At 40.0% G+C, this 20627-nt stretch overlaps 1 protein-coding gene across 3 annotated transcripts in view; it reads right to left on the bottom strand.

The window, feature by feature from the left end:
• Positions 1–20627, bottom strand: part of Chrm3 (cholinergic receptor muscarinic 3) — a 449710-nt gene that overhangs the window by 306097 nt on the left and 122986 nt on the right. For all 3 annotated transcript variants that reach the window (XM_038332293.1, XM_038332292.1, XM_038332294.1), the window contains exon 2: positions 18222–18330. The gene's annotated coding sequence lies outside the window, so the exon portion shown is untranslated. The remainder of the gene's footprint in view (positions 1–18221; positions 18331–20627) is intronic.

Genomic DNA, 20627 nt, shown 5'->3' on the forward strand with positions numbered 1-20627 from the left:
AGATGGGAACTGAGGCAAGCATGGGTGAGTGATGGGCAGGACCACATCATAACCAGGATTACATAGTTATGCATATCTCTTGCCTCTAAATATAAACTTCATGTCTTCTGTGGAAGACACATCAGAATCAGTAGGATCTGGACTTTCTCCCTCTTTTTTCAGTGTGACCACATAGAATAAACCTACTTTCTCCTGATTTTTACTATTACTTGTCCCCTTAATTGGCCCATAGTAAGGGGTGGCTGAGAGAAGACCCAGGCTCTGACCCCAAAAGCTCTGGTAATAAGTGTCCTCTGCAGACTTTCATGCAAACCCGCCTATTTAAACCAGCACCTGCTCTTCTCCCTACATCCCTAGATTGACCGGCATTCTCCATTATTACACAAGGTGTAAGCTCAGCTGACTTCACATTCATTCTGTTTACCTGATTTTCCAGGTCAGAGAATAGAATGGGCACATCTCTACTCAACCTTAAAGGTAGAGTTCCAGACCTTCTACTAAATGTGTCCTGCCCACTCTAGTGACCTTTAAGTCACTCCCCTCACTCAGCAGTTTACTTAAATGTTAACCTACCTTACATGCCCAGAGAACACCCTGTACCACGCGATCGGGTGTATTTGAAAAGCACCTTCAACTGTCAATTATTTGAAGCCTCAACCATATGCTCAGCCACAAACAAACACAACTGAGCCACAGGCACCAGAATAGATTGGAGTTCAGTTCACAAAACACTGTGCCATTGTTGGTAACAAACACAAAATACAAAAGAAAGAGATTTTCCAAATCTGTCACAGCTCTGCTTGCGTCTCCTCCAGGAAGAACAGGTGCACCTGACCTCGTCCTTCTAGAATTGTCTCCTTGACTTTGATATGTTGCTCTGTGGCTCTGTTTGTGTTCGTACATGTTCTACTCTGTGGGTAGGCGTGTAAGAACGTACAGGGCAGAGATCAACCCCAGTGTTCTTCTGGAGCAGTCCAACTTTTCATGTTTTGTTTTCCTGAGACAAGGTCTCTCACTGGCCAGGAACTTCCCGAGTAGACCAGGCTGGCTGACTACTGAGCTCCAGGGATCTGTCTGTCTCTACTTGCCCAGCGCTGTGACTACAAGTACTGCATCTGTTTTTCTCTTTTAAAAACCTTGATTATTTTTATGAGGGTTCTGGGGAATCAAAGTCAGGTCCTTATGTCTATGCTGTGTGCTTTCTCAGCTGAGCTACTTCTTCAATCTCTTTCTTGTATTTTTTTAAAAGCCAAATTATGAACACTGTGCTTGGTTTTATGAGAAGGGAGTGAGTAGCCAATTAAAAATATTTTCCGTGTGTGTGTGTGTGTGTGTGTGTGTGTGTGTGTTTATGTACTGGTGTCTGCAGAGACCAGAAGAGGTTATTAGATTCCCGGGAACTGGAGTTACAGGTGGTTATGAACTGCCTGGCTTGGGTGCTAGGAACCGAGCTCAGATCCTCTGCAAGAGCAGCAAGTACTCTTAACTCATGAGTCACTGACCCAGTCCTCAAAATAAATCTTGTTTTTTTCCCCTCATTTGCAGGAAACAGCTTTCCTTACTTGCCTTTGGAATTGTCATTTCTATGATGAATTACCTAGTTTGTGAAATGCCACCCAGTGTCAGGATAATGTCATCAGAATATCTAGTCTTCAATGATTTTGAGACTGTATTTCATCATTACAACCCCATAAAATGTGTTCAGGCTCTTAAAAGCAGTCCTTTGAAGTCCTTACTTCTGTGAGTGTGTGCTGGAAAGTGAATTTAGAACTTCACACATTCTAGGCAAGTATATACCACTTAGCTATGTTCCCAGCCTGGTGCATGCTTTTAAACCCACATTTTAGAGAGAGTTAGATAAGCAGGATCTTTACTATCATATAGTTAATTGGTGGTAGTACTATTATTTTTGCATATGTATGTATATATTTATGCTTCAATATTAAGTATGTTTGTGTATATTAATCCAATATATTCTACTTTTTCATCATTAATTATTTTCCAATGTAAACTTTCCCACCTAATGGCAAGAAACAGAGGGAAAAAATTTCTGATTGTCTGTACATTAGGAGATGTTTAGATACAGTAAGTTTCTGTTAGCAACAACTTGGCACTTCTCAGTCAGTATCATTTATTTTATTAGGCAGGGCACTCAGTGCTCAGTATTTTCTGGCAAGGAGAAATTTTGCCTCGGTCTTTCCTCAGGGATTAATTATCAGGGTTGCATCCAGAGAAGCATAAGATCTAGGGAAAAGTACCTTTTATGATTCTTGCGGAATGAGTGACAGGAGAAAAAGAGGTCAAGAAACAAGAATGGAAGAGAGGAAGCCAAGGCAAAGAGGAGTGCCTTCGAATATTTCTATCTACCCGCACCATCCAGGAGATGGAAGAACAGGTTGAGAAAAGACAATGGCACCTACAACAAACCAAGTTTCTGCCCTACCATTTTATTTAGGATGCTGAAAGCTGACTTTCCACACCAGGCTGGGGTACAGGGTCACAGATATGAAGAACTTGGCTGTGTAGCACACTAGGATTAGAGACACAGCTCATATTTCCTTGGTTTCCTCTGGTTCCTGGAAAATGGTGAGAGGCTTATCCCTGGCTGAGGGGGCTGCCTACGGGTCAGTTAGAAGAGACCGTCTCAGATGGAGGGTAACAGAGAGCAGAGAGCGTGGGTGTAGAGACAGAGCCCTGATGGGAACATGGAGACACTTCCAGGGAGCCCTATCAAGAACCCTCTAGCAGGTGCAAAGAGAGGTAGAGTCAAGGAAAAATAATTCAAGGTTATCCTTAAATGCCAGCAATGGAAGTGTGGAAGTGTGTGTGCGTGTGTGTGTGTGTGTGTGTTGTGTATCGTGTGTGAATGTGTGTGTGGTATGTTTCTTGTGTGTATCATGTGTTTGCAGGTATCCAGAGTTCAGAAAAGCGCATCAGATCTCTTGGAACTGGAGTTCAGGCCAGTTATGAACTGCCATGTCAGTGCTGGGAACTTCATCCTTTTTTTTAGCTCCTCAGGATGCTTTTTAAAATGAGAAAGCTTCTTTCATATGTTTAATTGCTTTTTCTTGGTTTTCCTTAAGGGATTTGCTGATGTCTTCCAATTTTTTTTGTTTGTCTTTTCCTCCATTTCTTTGAGTGAATTTCTCATTTCCTCTTTAAGAGTTTCTAACATTCTCCTGAAGTTATGTTTTAGGTCATTTTCTTCTGCTTCATCTATATTTGGTTGTTCAAGTCTTGCTGTTGTAGGGTCTTTAGGTTTTACTGGTGTCGTGTTGCTCTTTGTGGTGTTGCGTGTGTTCTTACCTTTTCTACTCATCTTTTCCTCTAATAGGTGTGGTTGGGGCTGTCTGTGATTCTTTTGAATAATCTTCCAGGTGCCAGTGAATCCAAGGCTCAGATGGTTGCTCCTCGTAGTACAGTCAGTGCCATGGTTCTAGTTACCCCGCTGAGAAGCAAATGTTGAGAGTCACCTGACTCACTTCAAATAAGTTACAGAAAGCTCAAATAGTTTAGTCAAGCTAGTTTTGAGGACAGTCATACAATTTTAGCAAAGGGTTAATACTTTGTATTCTTAAAATAGTTCATGACATCTCTGGTGAATTGGTGCAGTTATTTAAAAATAATGACAATTTCCTAGGATCATGCTCTTTCAGCCATTCTGGAGCCAGGCTGCCAATTCAGTCTATTTAGTTACATGCTTACTTTATAAATTCTGTAGAGGTTTTATGAGTTTATCATTTAGTTTACCATTTAATTTGTTGAGTTTATCATTAAATTTATGAGTTTATTACCGGCACTGGACACATCTCGTGTAGTTGTAGCCAATGAAGGGAACTGTTTGTAATGAGAAAAAAATAATACTTTGCCAGGCATCACATTGAGGCCATTACTTTGCCACTGGACCTCAAGTTCTAGAAACCTGTGTATCAGAAAGTTCTGGAAGAACTAAAACTCAGTGTCAAGCTGCAAGCATTTCTCATGAATATAAAACTCAAGTTCCCTCTTCAAATTTCCCTTCATGCTTCTGTTGGTAGGAAAATGCTTCATGACTCATGGGGTATTAGCACACCCCTGTGTGGGACAGGGGTTTAGAAAAATAGATAATAAATCAATAAGTAAATAACCTCAACATAAGTGATTCTTGGAAGCAAAATATGCATGCACCTAAGAACTTGAATAAAAAGAAACCAAAATGAGGTATCTAAGAGCAGTAACTCCATACAAAAGATGTAATGTGTTTGAATGGCTGGAGCTTGTCTTCCATTAGTATGTACACTGCCGCCAGCTGAGGGGCTAAGATGCCCTGGAGAGTCCTCATACTGTGATAAACCGCTAGGGCAGTGCATTCCAATGTCAATGGTGTTTTTGCTGGACAATGGAAATGTATTTAAACTCACTGACATAGTAACAGACTCAGTGACATACATTCAGGGCCCCATAAATATCTGTATCTTGCTTGATCCTCTCTACTAAGGATGCTTCAGAATCAAGATTAAAGATGCTTGGGATGAAAACAGTGTTTGGGCTACATGGTGGTTTAGCACGCACATATCATTGAGTCAGCCGGAAGCTCTCCAAAGCAAAACCAGATCAAGGATGCTATCTGTCCTTGTTAATATATTTCCCAGTTAGTCAGCTATCTTAATGCACAGAAAATATTGCCAGAGAAAAACAGAGTTACTCTCCCAACCTTGGACTTGCAAAACATCCAAAAGTAGAGTCCACTCTACTTTCAACAAATATTGCAGGAGCATTTGACAAAATGTTAAGAACTCTTAAAAGATACATTTTCATCAAATTGGATTTTACCAAAATGCTTTTTTATTTACTTCCACTATTTTTGATTAGCATAAACAATAGCACTTCATACAACCTCAGAAACTGATATATTAAATGAAGTATTTATCTAAAAAGTAATCTGCGCTATACTTTTTTTAACCCCAAATTCCTTCTGTCTGGTTCTATCATAGTTTGGCTGGCTTTGATTGGTTTTTATCTACTCCTAGCTAACACCCACATTCCAACATATTCCATAAAATGCATGAGATTTAAAATTGTTTGAGAACAAGATACTACAGATCACAGCACAGACTGAGATGAGCAATGGCTCCAACGATTTGCACATCTCTGAGGTACAAATCCCTTGGCACCAGGAAATGCTGCCTAATTTGGATAAAGATCATTTGTGAAGGGGCTTTCAATAAGGGTGTTCAGATGTAAAGACTATCCTCTTACCCTGGTGGGTTCGTAAGACTGAATCACATGTTCTACCAGGGACCTCCACAGAGGATGTAACTATGGTGGCATAAATTAAAATGATGCACCCTTAAGTCCGAGGGAGCTGGCAGCCCCCAGCCCCAGGAACTGGAAGAGACAAGTAAGTGCTTTTCTCCTGTAGTCTCCAGTGCAGCCATATAGGCGGCATAGTTGGGAAACTCTGTCCTTCACAACCACAAACAGAAGACATTTCCACCATTTGCAGATACCAATTTTGTGGAAACCTTTTCAGTTACAACAGAAAATAAAATACACACAATTTTAATTTTTCCTTGAAATTCAAATTGCAATAGTTAAGGAGATGCTTATGTGAATGGAAGTACACCCTTTAACAAAATTTTGTGGGTGTGTGCTTGGGTGCGTTTATGTGCCTTTCTCTCTCTCTCTCTCTCTCTCTCTCTCTCTCTCTCTCTCTCTCTCTTTCTCTCTCTCTCACTCATGTGTGTGTGTGTATGTGTGTGTGTGTGTGTGTGTGTGTGTGTGTGTGTGTGTGCGCGTGTGTAGCTATATGTCCTTAACAGCCCTGGAGCAAGATAAAGCTAAATGTTTTTGTGCAAAGTGCATTTTACTGTCTAGAAACATATAATAAATTGCAGTGGTTAGGATATATAGTGCTGTTAATAACTCTGATTCTAGAAAACTGTATTAAATATGTAGCTGAAATTTTAAATGGAATAAAAAATAATTGCAAATAATCCAGAAACTCAATTTTTCCTGCTTGCATATTTCTGGGTATATGTAGGGATATTTTGTTTATGTTTTAACAAATAAAGCTTGTCTGAAAATCAGAGTGTACAGCTAAACCACTAGAGGCCAGGCAGGTGGTGGCACACACCTTTAATGCCAGGACTCAGAAGACAGAGGCAAAGGAATTTTTGTTAGTTGAAGGCCACCCTGGGCTACACAAGACTGAATCTGTCCGAAAGAGAAACAGAGCTCACCCAAAGGTGATCCCAGCACTTAGGATCACACACCCTTAAGTCCAGCACTAGGGAGGTAGAGACAGTAATATAAGGCAAAAGGAGACAGGAGCTCAGTGTAGTCTGAGAGTTGGTAGAGATAAAAGAACTTTCTAGCGACTGGCAGCCCTGCTTCTCTGATCTTCTACAGGTGTGGGGCCACCCATTGGTTAGAGGGCGGTTATCCGCCCGGAGCCACATGTTTTGAAGTAGTTTTTAAAGACTAAACAGAAGACACGAAGTTGAGGTGAATAGTGAGGTCAGGGTGAGTCTGGGAAGTTAGGGGGAAGTTAGCTGGTGTGAATGATCAACGCTACGTGTGAGACATCTTCAAGGAATCAATACAAGTATTTTTCTAAAGAATTAGACATAAATCTTTCTTTGATCACATTTACATCTTTTAGCATCATATGATTTAAGTAATCGCATTCATGTTTAAGTAGTTGCATTAAATACTTTCTCTATAGAGATATTTCTACATTGTATAATGTTGCCCATTGCACATCTTACATATTTTGGAGATTCCCAACTCCTAGTCTTTCCTTATTTAGGACAATCATATGCATTATTATAAAGTGTGGTTTATCTCCTATTTTATTTACATTAGATTTCTGGATTATTTTTTTCAATATTTAACTGAAATAGTCATTATTTAGAAAAATTAATTTTAAACTCTGATTTCAATTTCCTTTATCTGCTATGAATAACACAGGCAGAGAATCACTTCCTGGCATCCTTATTCAATTGTATTCAATTTATACTTCTTTATCCTAATATAACTTCTAAGTGCCTAAAGTGAGAAATATTAAAGATCTCTAAGAACTGAGCTCATAAAACACAGCCCCCCCCCATCTTTGCAGAGCTGGGTTCCAGGAAGCTTAGCATGGTGTTTGAACCATTTCCTGTCTTTATTACCATACTCACGCTGCAGAGGAATGCTTTGGTTCAACCAGCTGCCGAATGGCCCAGAATAGTAAATTACTCAAACGTTTTGATTTGATGGGATCCTGCAGCACCTTTTCTTTTTTTAAATCAGGATTTCCTCATTTCTCACAATTATTTGTTTCTACTTTAAATGAGCTTCCTATAAATAGCCTCATCTGATGTCTACTTAGTTCTCCACAGAGTTAGTTACCACAAGTAAAGAGCCCCTAGTACGTTGCTACAACCTCTATTTAACTAAAGTTGTAAATACAGTGTGTGTGTGTGTGTGTGTGTGTGTGTATTTATGCGTGCTGTGAAAATGTGCTGTCTATACCTGTGTACAGATGTGTATCCTGTGCTGCACTGGCAGAGCCAGAGGAGGACTTTGGGTGTCCTGCTCCATCACTCTCTACATTATTCCTTGAGGCTAGGTCTCTCACTGAACCTGGAGCTAGGCTGGCTGCCAGCAAGCCTCAGAGATCCTGCTGTCTTAGAACCTGCAGGCCTGGTGTTACAGCCCACAGGCAAGTGTGTGACCATATCTGGCTTCATATGTGGACACTAGAGATTCAAGTGTAGTTTTCATGATTTTACCCACTCTTACCCTTGCAGAAATCTTTTTAGGAAAAGTCACCCTGATGGGTGTAGGTTCTTCTAATTCTCTAATGATATTTTAACAATTGAGTCAATCAAGAACGGTTGGTCATCTTCCCAACAACCAGCAGTAACTTCTTTTGAAGGAAAAACATTGTACTCCTCTGAAATTACCTCTAAACTTTCTTGAAAACTCTAAACACAGCCTTTGAATCTCAAGGTTAACTTTGATATAGATACTAAACTGTACATTGTCACCATCCAACAAAAACACTTCTGATTTAATAATGAAGCAGTTAGGAAGCCTGTTTTTTTATGTGGTAAAATTTAGCAGAAACTCAAGAGCCATTATTAATCATAGTTATTAACAGGATTTTTCAAGTGATTGTTGGGAAATCCTTTGGGAACCCTATGGACATCATCTAATAGAACCAAGCTCCGTAATCATAACCAAGATCCAGAGCTTTGACTGGTTATTAATGGCTTTCTACTAGACTATGAACATGGAGGTAGATGTTGTGTGGTGGATGAATGATAAATGTCCCTAGAGGCTCATATATTTGAATGCTCGGTCCCCAGTGGGTTGAACTCTTTGGAAATGATTAGGATATGTAGCCTTGTTGGAGGTTTGTGACTAGAGATGGGCTATGAAGCTTCAAACACTCACATTATTCTTAGTGTATCCCCGCATCACCGCTGTGTCTCAAAACGTAAGCCTTCAGTTACTGCTCCAGTGCCAAGCCTCACTGCCTGCTGCCACGCTACTACCATGATGGCCTCCAACCTTCTAGAACTATAAACCCTAAATTAAACTCTTTCTTCTGTATATTGTCTAGGGCAGGGTGTCATATCACAGCAATAAAAAAGTGACTAAACGTGTAACAAAGGATCTCTGATGTCAAGGGCAATCAAATACTATAAGGGTCGCTGGAGTCATATTGAGCACATCATTGCAATAGTCAAGCTAGAAAACCACAGGGCCAAATAGACAAGGTAAAGAGGAGAGTTTTAGAAGTTTATAGAATCATGGGAGAATTCAAATAAAAGGATACATTTTTCTCAGCAGTCAGTTGGACACAGGAGAATAGGCACCAGCAAAATTTTGTTTTTTTCATGTATGCATACTCTATGTGAATATGTAGGTTCACATATGTGTCCTTTCACATGTGTGTGTGTATGTTGACCAAAGGCTGATCTCTGGTGTGTCTTCCTGGCTCATTCCCCACTTTATATATTGAAGAAATGCCTCTTACTTGAACCCAGAGCTCACTTCTCAGTGTTTCAACTAGCTGGCTAGGCATCTTGGTCCCTAGAGATGCCCTGTCTTTACCTCCTAAACTGTAGGGCTGTAGGGGGACAACCACATCCACCAAGAAGCAGTTGGCTTTACACATCAGCAGGTGAGAAGAGAATTAAGTCTGAGCACAGACAAAGATGGCTTCTTCTGCTAAAGAAGGCTTCTGCCTAGTCTTATGGGGTCTTTGCCAGGTGTGAAGAATGAATGAGATTAAAGCTCATCATGTATATATTTCCTAAAATTAAAACCATCTCTTATTAGCACACCCTAGCATTGTGACCAATCTTTTGATGAAGAGAATACACAGGGGCATTCTATCCACCTCAGCCTGATGAATACTCATGCTCCTTTCCCACTCTCTGCTTTGCGTCGTCTCCAGGAAAGTGAGACCAAACCTGGAGTAAACTAACAACTCCGAGTGCTTCATTTGCAATTGGTTTTCCTTGCCGTAAGTGACCAACATAATGTGTGTGTGTGTGTGTGTGTGTGTGTGTGTGAAATTTGCTTGCTTGTTTGTTTGTTTAGTGTGTGTGCGTATATGTGGGTGCCTGTGGAGGCCAGAGGACGGTGTTACATCACTGAGAACTGGAATTACACACAGTAGTAGCCACCCAGTGTGGGTTCTGGGAACAGAATTCCAGCACACGCACTCTGAACCCCTGTGTCATTTCTCCAGCCCCATGAACATTTTCATTTTTCTATGTTATAGTATATGCCTCCTCTATGTGGAAGCTGTAGGCATATTCCCAAAGGAGGCTAGCTAAGGAATGCTGACAGGCTCATTGCTAGTGTTAGTAGATCCTGAGATGGAGCTTTGGTTTCCGAGTGCTGGGTTGTGCAGGCCCTTGGTACTCTGGGCAGGGAGTCCAGATGTCTTTTGAAAATCCTGGTTCTGGGAGAAATCATTTAAAATGTGCTTCCTCCGTGAAGCACAGGAGGAAAAGGCAGAATTAACATTGAGAGTTTGTGTGTCTCCATCTCTACACGATACTACCCCATCGACAAAAAGGCACTTAACAGTATCATTTGTCTATATTCTAGAAATTTGATTGTTTTTTAAAAAAATGCTAAATTAGCACATGGACTACTATTAGTGTTTAGAAAATTTTGGGCGCTGGTTTATTTGTATACTGAGCATTGGGTTTGTTTTTTTTTTAATCAATAGCATGAAAGGCGAATAATCTTGATTTGAGAAAGCCACTGAAATCATATATACAGAGAAGTTAGAAAGTAGCTGAGCTTCCAGAGGTGAATCTGTGTTTCATGGAGAGTCAGATATGTATTTTAAAATCTTTGTTGTACGTGTGTGTGCATGTACGGTTGTGGAGTGTGGGTATAGTGTATATTCAGATGTGTGTATAGGTACATGAACCTGTGTGTATTCAGAGGACAGTGGTCCTGCTCTGTCACTCTCTACCTTATTCCCTTGAGACAGGGTCACTCATTAAGCCTGAGTAAGGTTAGATGTTAGAGGTCAGCAAGTCCCAGCCATCCTCCTATTTTTGCTCCGCCCCCCCCCCCCCAATCACTGGCGTTACAGACACACTTGGAGCCATACTCAGCTTTTAATGGGTCCAGGATATTAGTACCTTCTTCTCATCTGCATAGGTACTGTACATATAGATTTGTGTATCAATTACTGCAAAATAATGGAGCCTGGTCTATAAGAGAGGCATGCACACATCACAGAGAGGGAAACACGAGAGGGAAGAGCCAGGTTTAAGAGGAAGACTAAGGCAGTTTCCATAGATGACACAGCATGTAAACTGAGCTTGCAAGGAAGAACAGGAGTTTGATCGACACACCACTTGCGCAGTCATGGCAGGTACTGGGTTAGGGTGCTTTCAAATAGAACTCAGCTAGCAAAGGAGCAGAAACAATTAACAGCTCACACTTCAGCCTCCCAATACCTTTCAGGGCACACAGAGCTTCTCAGTTCTACTCTCAGGGGGTTCACTTAGGCTGTGCTAGAACTGGCTATGAAATTGAGGATGATCGTGTTTTTTATTGATTTTTTTTTTATTGAGCTCTACATTTTTCTATGCTCCCCTTCCTGTCTCTCCTCTCCCCTTCAACTTTCTCCCATGGTCCTCAGGAGATCTTGTCTTTTTTTTTTTTTACTTCCCATGTATATTAGATCCATGTATGTTTCTCTTAGGGTCCTCATTGCTGTCTAGGTTCTCTGGGATTGTTCATACTAGCACTGTTTGTCATAGCCAGACCTGGAAACAACCTGAATGCCTTTGACCAAAGAATGGATAAGGAAAACATGGTACATTTACACAATGGAGTACTACACAGCAGAAAAAATAACAACATCTTGAAATTTGCAGGCAAATGGATGGAGCTAGAAAACATCATATTGAGTGCAGTTACCCAGACCCAGAAAGACAATTATCACATGTACTCACTCATAAGTGATTTTTAAACATAAAGCAAAGAAAACCAGGCAGAAATTGAGGGTGACCTTGACCTTCCGATCTTCCTGTTTCCACCTTCCAGGTGCTCTGATGCTATGCTGGGGACTGAACCCAATGAGTGACACATGCTAAATGAGTACTCTATAACCCTAGCCACGCAGCCAGCCACTTAGCAGGTTCTCATATTAAGGGACTCATCTCTTACCTTTCCTTGTCTCTGCCATGATAACACTATTCTTAATTATGGCTACATCTTATCTACCAATTCTTTAAATCCCACTGATAAAGTTTTTGTATTTTTTTGTCTCCAATTTACATCAGAGTTCAAAGCCTGAATGCCCATGTCTTCCCTGAACTCTTTCCATCTCTACACTGAATAACACATTTCATTGATTTCTGTGTGTTTAGAGATGGCAAACTTTGCTATCTAGGGAAACTGCCTTAGTCTTCCTTTTAAACCTGGTTCTTCTCTCCTGGGTTTCTTTCTCTGTGATTTGTACATGCCTCTATTGATTTGATTGCGTGTGTTTAGAGGTGCACTTTTTTTTTTTAAAAAAAAAATTAGATTGAAACCCAATTTAATTGGCTTCCAACAGAGGGAAACTTCTAAAGCTACAAATAAATTTTAGGGAAAACATCACAAATAGAATGGCTAATAAAACAGTAAAAATAGGTAGGACTCCATGAGGCTCTATTTAGTAAGGCTGGTATTCCATACTAATGACTCTACTTATTCTTTTCATTTTCATTGATACAGTAAAATGTAAAGACTGTGAACACTAAGAGACCGTAAGTGTGGAAAGGGACAGCAGGTAGGGAAAATAGACCAGTGACATATCTTTACAAAGTTCCTATCCTCAGGGACAGTGAAGCAGTAGCCACACACTATGGTCATGGTACAAAAAACTGTACTCCCAGAGCCATTATTCTCAGCAGCCTCCTCCACAACCACCACAGCTCTCTTCATGGAAAACCCCACTGAGAAAACAAACAAGAAGGACAGAGCACACACAGAAGCCGCAGATAAAATCATGACCTGAATTAAAAGTCAGATGGAATTTACATGCGAAACTCTCTGGCTGCTAACGTGGGCGGATCGAGAAGTGGCTAAACCAAACACTGCTTGGCTGTTTCAGGTGGTTTATAATTAACATGTGCGGGGGACAGGCCGTGGCTTTCTGGTGTGAGCGAGAGCCTTGGGGTTGGCAACTGCTGGACTACAGACATGGACAAAGCGTGGGTTCACGAGCTTGGCTCTACTACCACCCTCGTTATCAGCACTACCCACCTTGGGAACAAATCATGACTCACTTGGAAAATGTCACCCATTATGAACCACTGAATTTTATCCAGCACAGGCCCCAAGGACAATATTGGATGTTTATTCATAACAAGACATGCTTAGGATCCAATGCTGAGTGAGACCTAAAGCCCTCTTTCCTCTTAGTTTTGTGATGTGGTCTATATTTTCCCCCTTTACCTCCCCGCTTCCTTTCCTGAACAACAAAGCAAATGAAGGAACAAAGAAGTGTGGTAACAGCCCAGACTTAATAACAAGTAAAACATGGGTCTTTTGCTTACAACTCTGATAGGCATATGTCTGTCTGTCTGTCTGTCTGTCTGTCTGTCTGTCTGTCTATCTATCTATCTATCTATCATGTATCTATCTATCTATCTATCTATCTATCTATCTATCTATCTATCTATCATCTATCTATCTATCTATCATCTATCTATCTATCTATCTATCTCTCTATCTATCTATCTATCTATCTATCATCTATCTATCTATCTATCATCTATCTATCTACTATCTATCTATCTATCTATCTATCTATCTATCTATCATTCATCTGTCTGTATATCATTTCTCGTGTGTGTGTGTGTGTGTGTGTGTGTGTGAGAGAGAGAGAGAGAGAGAGAGAGAGAGAGAGAGAGAGAGAGAGAGAGGGACAGGCCCAGATTCCTCAGAGATCATAAAACAGTGTGTAGGTTTTGGAGAATTAACACAATGAACACAGTTCCTCAGATTTGGTCACAAGTGCCTTTAACAAGTGAGCAATCACACCAGACCTATCTATCTGTCTTCTGAGACAATTTTACTATATAGTCCTGGATATCCCGATACTCTCTATGCAATCTATGCTGGTCTGAAGACCTCCTGCCTTTGCCTCCCTAATATGCTGGGGTTCAGGCATGCACCACCATGCCTGGCTTAGTTTTATTTTTTATGCGGGATGGCATATTCAATGTATGCTTGTAATTTGTAACTTGATTTGAATTATTTGCTTTCTTAAAAAAAAAAAAAAACTCACCAACCCCACATCAGACAGAGTGCTGATCTCCAAAATATACAAAGAACTCAAGAAATTGGTCATCAAAAGAACAAGTAATCCAATAAAAATGGGGTACAGACCTAAACAGAGAACTATCAACAGAGGAATCTAAAATGCCTGAAAGACACTTAAGGAAATGCTCAACATCCTTAGTCATCAGAAAAATGCAAGTCAAAACAACTCTGAGATTCCATCTTACACCTGTAAGAATAGCCAAGATCAAAAACACTGATGAAAACTTATGCTGTAGAGGTTGTGGGGTAAAGGGAACACTCCTGCACTGCTGGTTGGAATGCAAGCTGGTACAACCCCTTTGGATGTCAGTATGGTGATTTCTCAGAAAATTAGGAAACAACCTTCCTCAAGACACAGCAACACCACTTTTGGGTATATATTCAAAGGATGCTCAATTGTGCCACAAAGACATGTGCTCAACTATGTTCATAGCATTGTTTGCCATAGCCAGAACTTGGAAATAACCTAAATGCCTCTCAACCAAAGAATGGATAAGGAAAATGTGGTACATTTACACAATGGAGTACTACACAGCAGAAAAAAATAATGACATCTCGAAATTTGCAGGCAAATGGATGAGAAAACATCATATTGAGTGAGGTAACCCAGACCCAGAAGGACAATTATCATATGTACTCACTCATAAGTGGCTTTTAGTCACAAAGCAAAGAAAACCAGCCTATAATTCATAATCACAGAAAACCTAGACAGCAATGAGGACCCTACGAGAGACATACATGAATCTAATCTACATGGGAAGAAGAAAAAGACAAGATCTCATGGTAAATTGGGAGCATGGGGATCATGGTAGAAGGTAGAAGGAGAGGGGAGAGTCAGGGAGGCGAGCAGAGAAAAATGTACAACTCAATAAAATCAAAAAATAAAAAAAATAAAAACCCCTCAATACTTAAGACTGGTGAGATGGCTCAGAAGGTAGAAGTGCATCCCAGCAAGACTAAAGATGGCCTCGATCTGTGAACTCACATGGCAGAAGGAGAAAACTGACTTCACTACAGGGGCACTATGGTACCTGTGACCCCACATTTCTAACAATAATAAAACTTAAGATTTACATACATATGATTTTAAGAGATCATGTAATCTGTCACAGCTTTCTTAAAATATCCTAAATATAGTATATAGCAAGAACACTTTCAAAGTTAGAAGGTTTGATTTGTACTTGAAAAACCATACTATATTATAATTTTGATTATATCTTTAAAATTTCTAGTAAAAGTTATAGTTATGAGTATTCCTCAGAAGCTGGTTTGAGCCATCTTAACAAAAGCAACGTGGAGTAGACTGTAATCATCTCCATTTTATTTCTCAGAAATGGAGATGAAAAAAGATTCAGTGACCATTCTAGGTTCTACAGTCAATGGACACATTAGGGCCTGCTTCTCCATTATGATACCATACTCCCCAGAGAGAGCACTGAGCATTCTCTAAGGAATCCAGAGATTTACCTGCTTATTCATATTAAAATTTGCAATTCACAGTGTGATAAGTTAAAGCATTTTATTAGCAGCTCCATCACACACACAGGGACACTAAAGGTTGGCAAAGCTAGATGCTTTCTCAGTCACCACAATGTGAGCAGATTTGCTTGGCTACCCCTTCAGAGACCCACAGCAATGGGGCTAAATGACCTCTGGGATTTTCAGTCAAATGGCCATCCTTGAAAACATATACATACAAATGACATTATACAAACTGAGCAGGAGGTATTTGTATATCTAGGAACACACATACACACAACACATGTACATAACAACAGTTAAAAAAAAGAGGTCATGAAGTTGAAAGAGAGCAAGTAGGTACAGGGAGGATTTGGAGAGAAGAGAGGGAAGGGAAAATTATGTCATTATAATCTCAAAAGAATTGAAAAACTAAATCTTTGCTCTTTTGAGTTCTGTGGCATTTCCTTGACTTTGAAAATCTAACCCACATTTTTATGATTTTCTCATATACATGAAATGAATATGGACCATAAACTAACTATGCCTTTAGCAATATATCTTTTAGATGGGTAATATATAAAATGTGAGGCTGTATTAACTAGTATTTTAAAACATGGTGGTTACAACTTTTTCCCTCTCTTTAATTGTAAATTAGCAGCAGATAAAACTCATTTCATTGTTTTATGTTTCCCTCTTTCTTAGTTTATTTTTTGAGATTGGCTCTCATGTAGTCTCAGATGGTCCTGAACTCACGATGTAGTGTAGGATGACTTTGAATTCATGATTCTTCTGCGTCTGCCTCCATAGTTCTGGGATTTCAGGCATGTCCTGCGATGCTCAGTCTAGGCAGTGTTGGGAATGGTACCCATGGCTTTGTTTCTGGTAGGTAAGTACTCCACTAACTAAGCAACATCTCCAGTCCCTAAAACATGAGTCTTACAGCTAGATCAAAATTTCACATTTATTTCTTCATTTGACAGAGTAATCTTAGGAATGTAGATGAAGCAGAAATTATTTTATGATTCTCTCACTTTTCAGAGATACCCAAAGTTTGAAGAATAGCAGACTAATTGAATGATAAATGAAGTCAAAGCTAAAATTACAGTCCTCAGGGTACAATTTCCCTCTCTCATAACACAATATATACAATCCGCCAGACATAGATAGAATCCATAGCTACAGCATAGATATCATCCAGCAGTCATCAATAGGATGTGAAAGAGGAAGCACATGAATGTCTTGTTGGAATAAATCCAACTGCTCCAACATATTAAGCTAGTTAAAATGCAGACTTATCTCAGCTGTTGTCAGAGGCCATGAGAGTTACAGCAGGTGATGAGTGTTCAGACGTCAACTCATTAGAGGGATGATTCTCTGATGAAGGTCATCATGTCCAGGCAAAGCATGCAGGACTATTGACTCTGAAGACTGCTGCTCACAATTGCTGAAGCAGCTTGTGCCTCCCTAATAATGCATTGTAGTGTGTAATTTCATGCGATGTGAATATGCAATCTCATGATTACAGCTCAATATTATGGACACATATACCTGTGGGTGGTCATAAAAATGACTTTTTATTCAGCTTTATAATTTTGATATGTAGAAAATATACGAGGACAAACTTAATAACTAGATCTATTGTCCCACAAGGACTGTAGACACTTAAAAACCTGCTTTGTTCCTTTTGCTCAAACTAACTGAATACAATTAGCTCACTTTCACCTCAGATCAAGTTCAATCTAGACTAGAGACTTTTTGTAAATGGATCATAAGTTTAAAACTTTACAGCTGCTTACAAGGTCATAGTTGCAGGTGTCTAACCAGGGTTACTGCACCAAAGCACCCTAGGAAAAGCATGTCAATTCTTTCCTTGACAAGTCTAGCTGACAAAAGACCAGCTCGAAGTTTCTCACTGGTCACTTCACCACCAGGCTCTGATCACAGTCTTACTCCTGAAACCTTGTGTTGCAATGGTAAATGGCTCGGTTCCTTATTGTTTACCCTAGGGATGTGCTTTTGACCAGTGAGATGTAACTCTTGTAATTGTTTCGTTGCTTCAAGCCTCCTGGAAGAAGAGAGTTTATGGGCTAGAAGAGATGAAGCCAGGAGGAATTAGAAGGCCAGGAGAATCAGAATAGAAGTGGGACAATAAAGAGACAATGACTCAACAGCACATGCGTGAGTCTTTCCCCTCAGATTAAGAGCTATCCTGAGTTTCCTTTTGCTGCTCTGTGGCTTCTGACCCAGACACTGGGAGATGATGGTCTTGTGGAGAAGGCCTCCTAGGCTATTGATAAGTTGTAGTGATATGGTACTAAAAAACCAGAAGGTACTGAAATCTTCCAATGACTTTTTATAGTCAATTAACAGAGAGTTAAATTTCCTAGTTTGAGGCTCTGTTAATATGGCAAAAGCTGACAAAAAGCAGCTTGAGGAAGAAAAGGGTTTATCTGGCTTGTAAGTTACAGTCTATCATCTAGGGAATCCAGGGCAAGACGACAAGGCAGGAACCTAGAGGCAGGAACTGAAGCAGAGAGCATGGAGGAATGCTGCTTACTGGATTGTTGGTTTTTAAATACAGCCTAATCCTGCCTGCCTAGGGATGGGCCAGACTCTCTGACCATCATATTAATTATGAAAATACCCCACAGATATGCTCACAGGCCAATGTGATGGAGGCAGTTCTTCAGCTGAGTGTTCATCTCCCCAGATGTGTCAGGTTGATAACAGTTATCACAGCATCCTACTGACACTCATACTTAATGCGGGCATATTTTAGGCTGCGCCTTTTTCTGACAATGGATTGAAACTTAAGAGCCCAATTCTGATCAAATTTCATATTAGTGACACTATGGACAATTTTCATCATAAAATTATACTTTAAAAACACATCTCAGTACATAACCACAAAAATAAAGTTGAATAAAAATACCTACAAGTGGAGCGTCTTTATGTTGTCGATCATGATGGGAAAGGATATGGTTCATTCAGTCCACAGTCCACTGAGCAATGCAAAACGGAAGTAGATGCCATTACCAGTCATACCTAGACACAAAAAAACAATTCCAAAATCAGCCAACAGGCATCGGCAATACCATTTTTATAAGAGTGTCTTTTTGAGCTGCATCATAATAGCACTAAACGAGTCTGATCAAAAAGAAGCCACAGGAAGGACTTTCATTTATATACCTCTGTTTTGCCCACAGTGGGAAGTACAGCCATGAGAACATGCTGTTTCTTTAGTCAGTGTCAAGTATGACTAAGAAATAAATTTAGTGCAATGCTAAGTAAGATTAAGAAATGTTGTAGTAGAAAATTGCTTCAGTGTTTCTGAGGAGGCATAAAGTTACCAGTAGGAAACAAGTTGAAGGAAAAAGCAAGCATATCCTCTGATAAGGATTTGGTATGTTCTGGGAATTATGCTAATTCCTATGTACAGTATTTCATTTTGTCTTGATAACAAAACTTCATTGTGGATCACCATCTTGTTTTACAAATCCCAAAGATTGGATCCCACGCCTTTTAGAACATGCAAAGCGCATTTCACCCTATTTGTTTCTGTTCCATGGTTAGGAAGCACAAGTAGCAGATGTCAGAAATATCACCTACAATGGAATAAACGGCTTTATTAGGCCCTGTGGCTCTTTAAAATGTTCTATCCCTTGCTGTTTCTTAATGTGGATGCAAGCAAAGCTCTGACTTCAGGGTAGTGCCTACTACGTGTAAACATTTCCTAGTGACTAGAAAGAATGTGCGCGGTACCCACAATCTTAGGACTAGCGTGTAATTGTCAGGGTTTGAATTCACACTTCTGTCTATCTCGTCATTTTCTGGTCAATGTTATCATCTTGTTTGAACACATGCCCAAGAAGGAAAAAAATAGAATGAAAGTATTTGAAAAATCATTTGAATGAAATTCAAATACTTTATTCAACAATTCCATGTTGGTTGTTTAAATTAGTTTAATTAGCAAATCTCTTCAAAGACTCACGCATTTAAACAATGAAATTTTACCAAGAGGAAACAATACACTCATATTCTAGATTAGACGCTAACTTGGTAATTGACTGAGACACCTTTCCTCATCCTGGGATGCCCAGCGGAAGGGCTGCAGGAATGCAAGAAAAATTGAAATTATCACAGTGTATAGGACTTTCTATAGGCAATTGAGAGCTGGGAAATTGGGAGCTAGGAACAGTTATTCTGGAACATAGGGAAACAGCTGGTTTGGAAGCTCTAACGATTCACCCATGAGAGATGCTTGGTGCTTTGTGGTCCAGTGCAGGAGAGGATAAAACTCAAGCCCACTGCCTGCTTCTGCACAGCCTGTGAAGTAAGAATGGTTTTACATCTTTAAACAAGTCATAAGAATTGCATAAGTAGTTTTATTTCAAATAACAGGCTGTGTGAAGTTTGACTGGGACATGAACATGTTTATTCACATAAAGACTCTAGTTTCATTTATGCTTCCACGAGAGAACTGTGTCTTTGTGAAATACAGTCTGCCCTGCTAGTCTAAACTATCCATGCAGACATCTTTGGTACCATTAGGGAATTTCCCCAATCCCCCAGTGCTCAAGTGGGTTGAAAGCATTTCCATCCGTATGACTTTCCTTAAGGGCAGAGAGTGGACCATAAAAAGGATGCCTAGATGAGAGAAAAGCAAACAAAATTTGAGGTGAGAGTGCACAAGAGTGGGTTATATAGCAGACTCAGGATGCAGTCTTCTGTGTAGTGGTCTTTCCTATTCAAAGGCATCAAAAAGATAACAGTTACCAGAGCCCCTGCTTTGTGCTCTCAGCAAATGTGAGAAACTGAAAACAAGATGCCAATGATTCTTCTTTGCTCACAGAAATGAATTAAGCACAAATAATGGAGAAGATGACCAAATGGCTCCTCATCCAATAATAACTTCAAGTAAAGGAAACTTGGGTTTGAGTGGGAAAGATCTGACCCTGAACAAAATTTCCAGCATATTTTTTTTATTTTAGGTTCTTAATAACTGACTTCATTGCCAAAGCCAACGTCTATCACCTCTAGTTGCTCTGAGTGCTTCCAGCACTAGTGTGCAGGGAAAACCCAGTGTGCTTTGTGTCATGGGATCTTCACTAGCTCTGCTCTCTGGGCCCTGGCTCCATCCCAGGATCTTCTTGTCTTTTGCTACTGTTGATGCATCTGCTTTGCCTACTACAGGTGATTTGATTGTCCAACGTGCAGACCTCTCCTGTGCCCCATTCCTAACTTTCACCTTGAGTCTTCTCTGAGCAGACTACAACTTTTAGCTTTGGATTTTGTTTAGATAACCGGTAAAATTGCGTTCCTTTGGGGGAAAAAACCCTACT

This window comes from Arvicola amphibius, chromosome 6, assembly GCF_903992535.2.
Source record: "Arvicola amphibius chromosome 6, mArvAmp1.2, whole genome shotgun sequence".
Classification (NCBI taxonomy): domain Eukaryota; kingdom Metazoa; phylum Chordata; class Mammalia; order Rodentia; family Cricetidae; genus Arvicola; species Arvicola amphibius.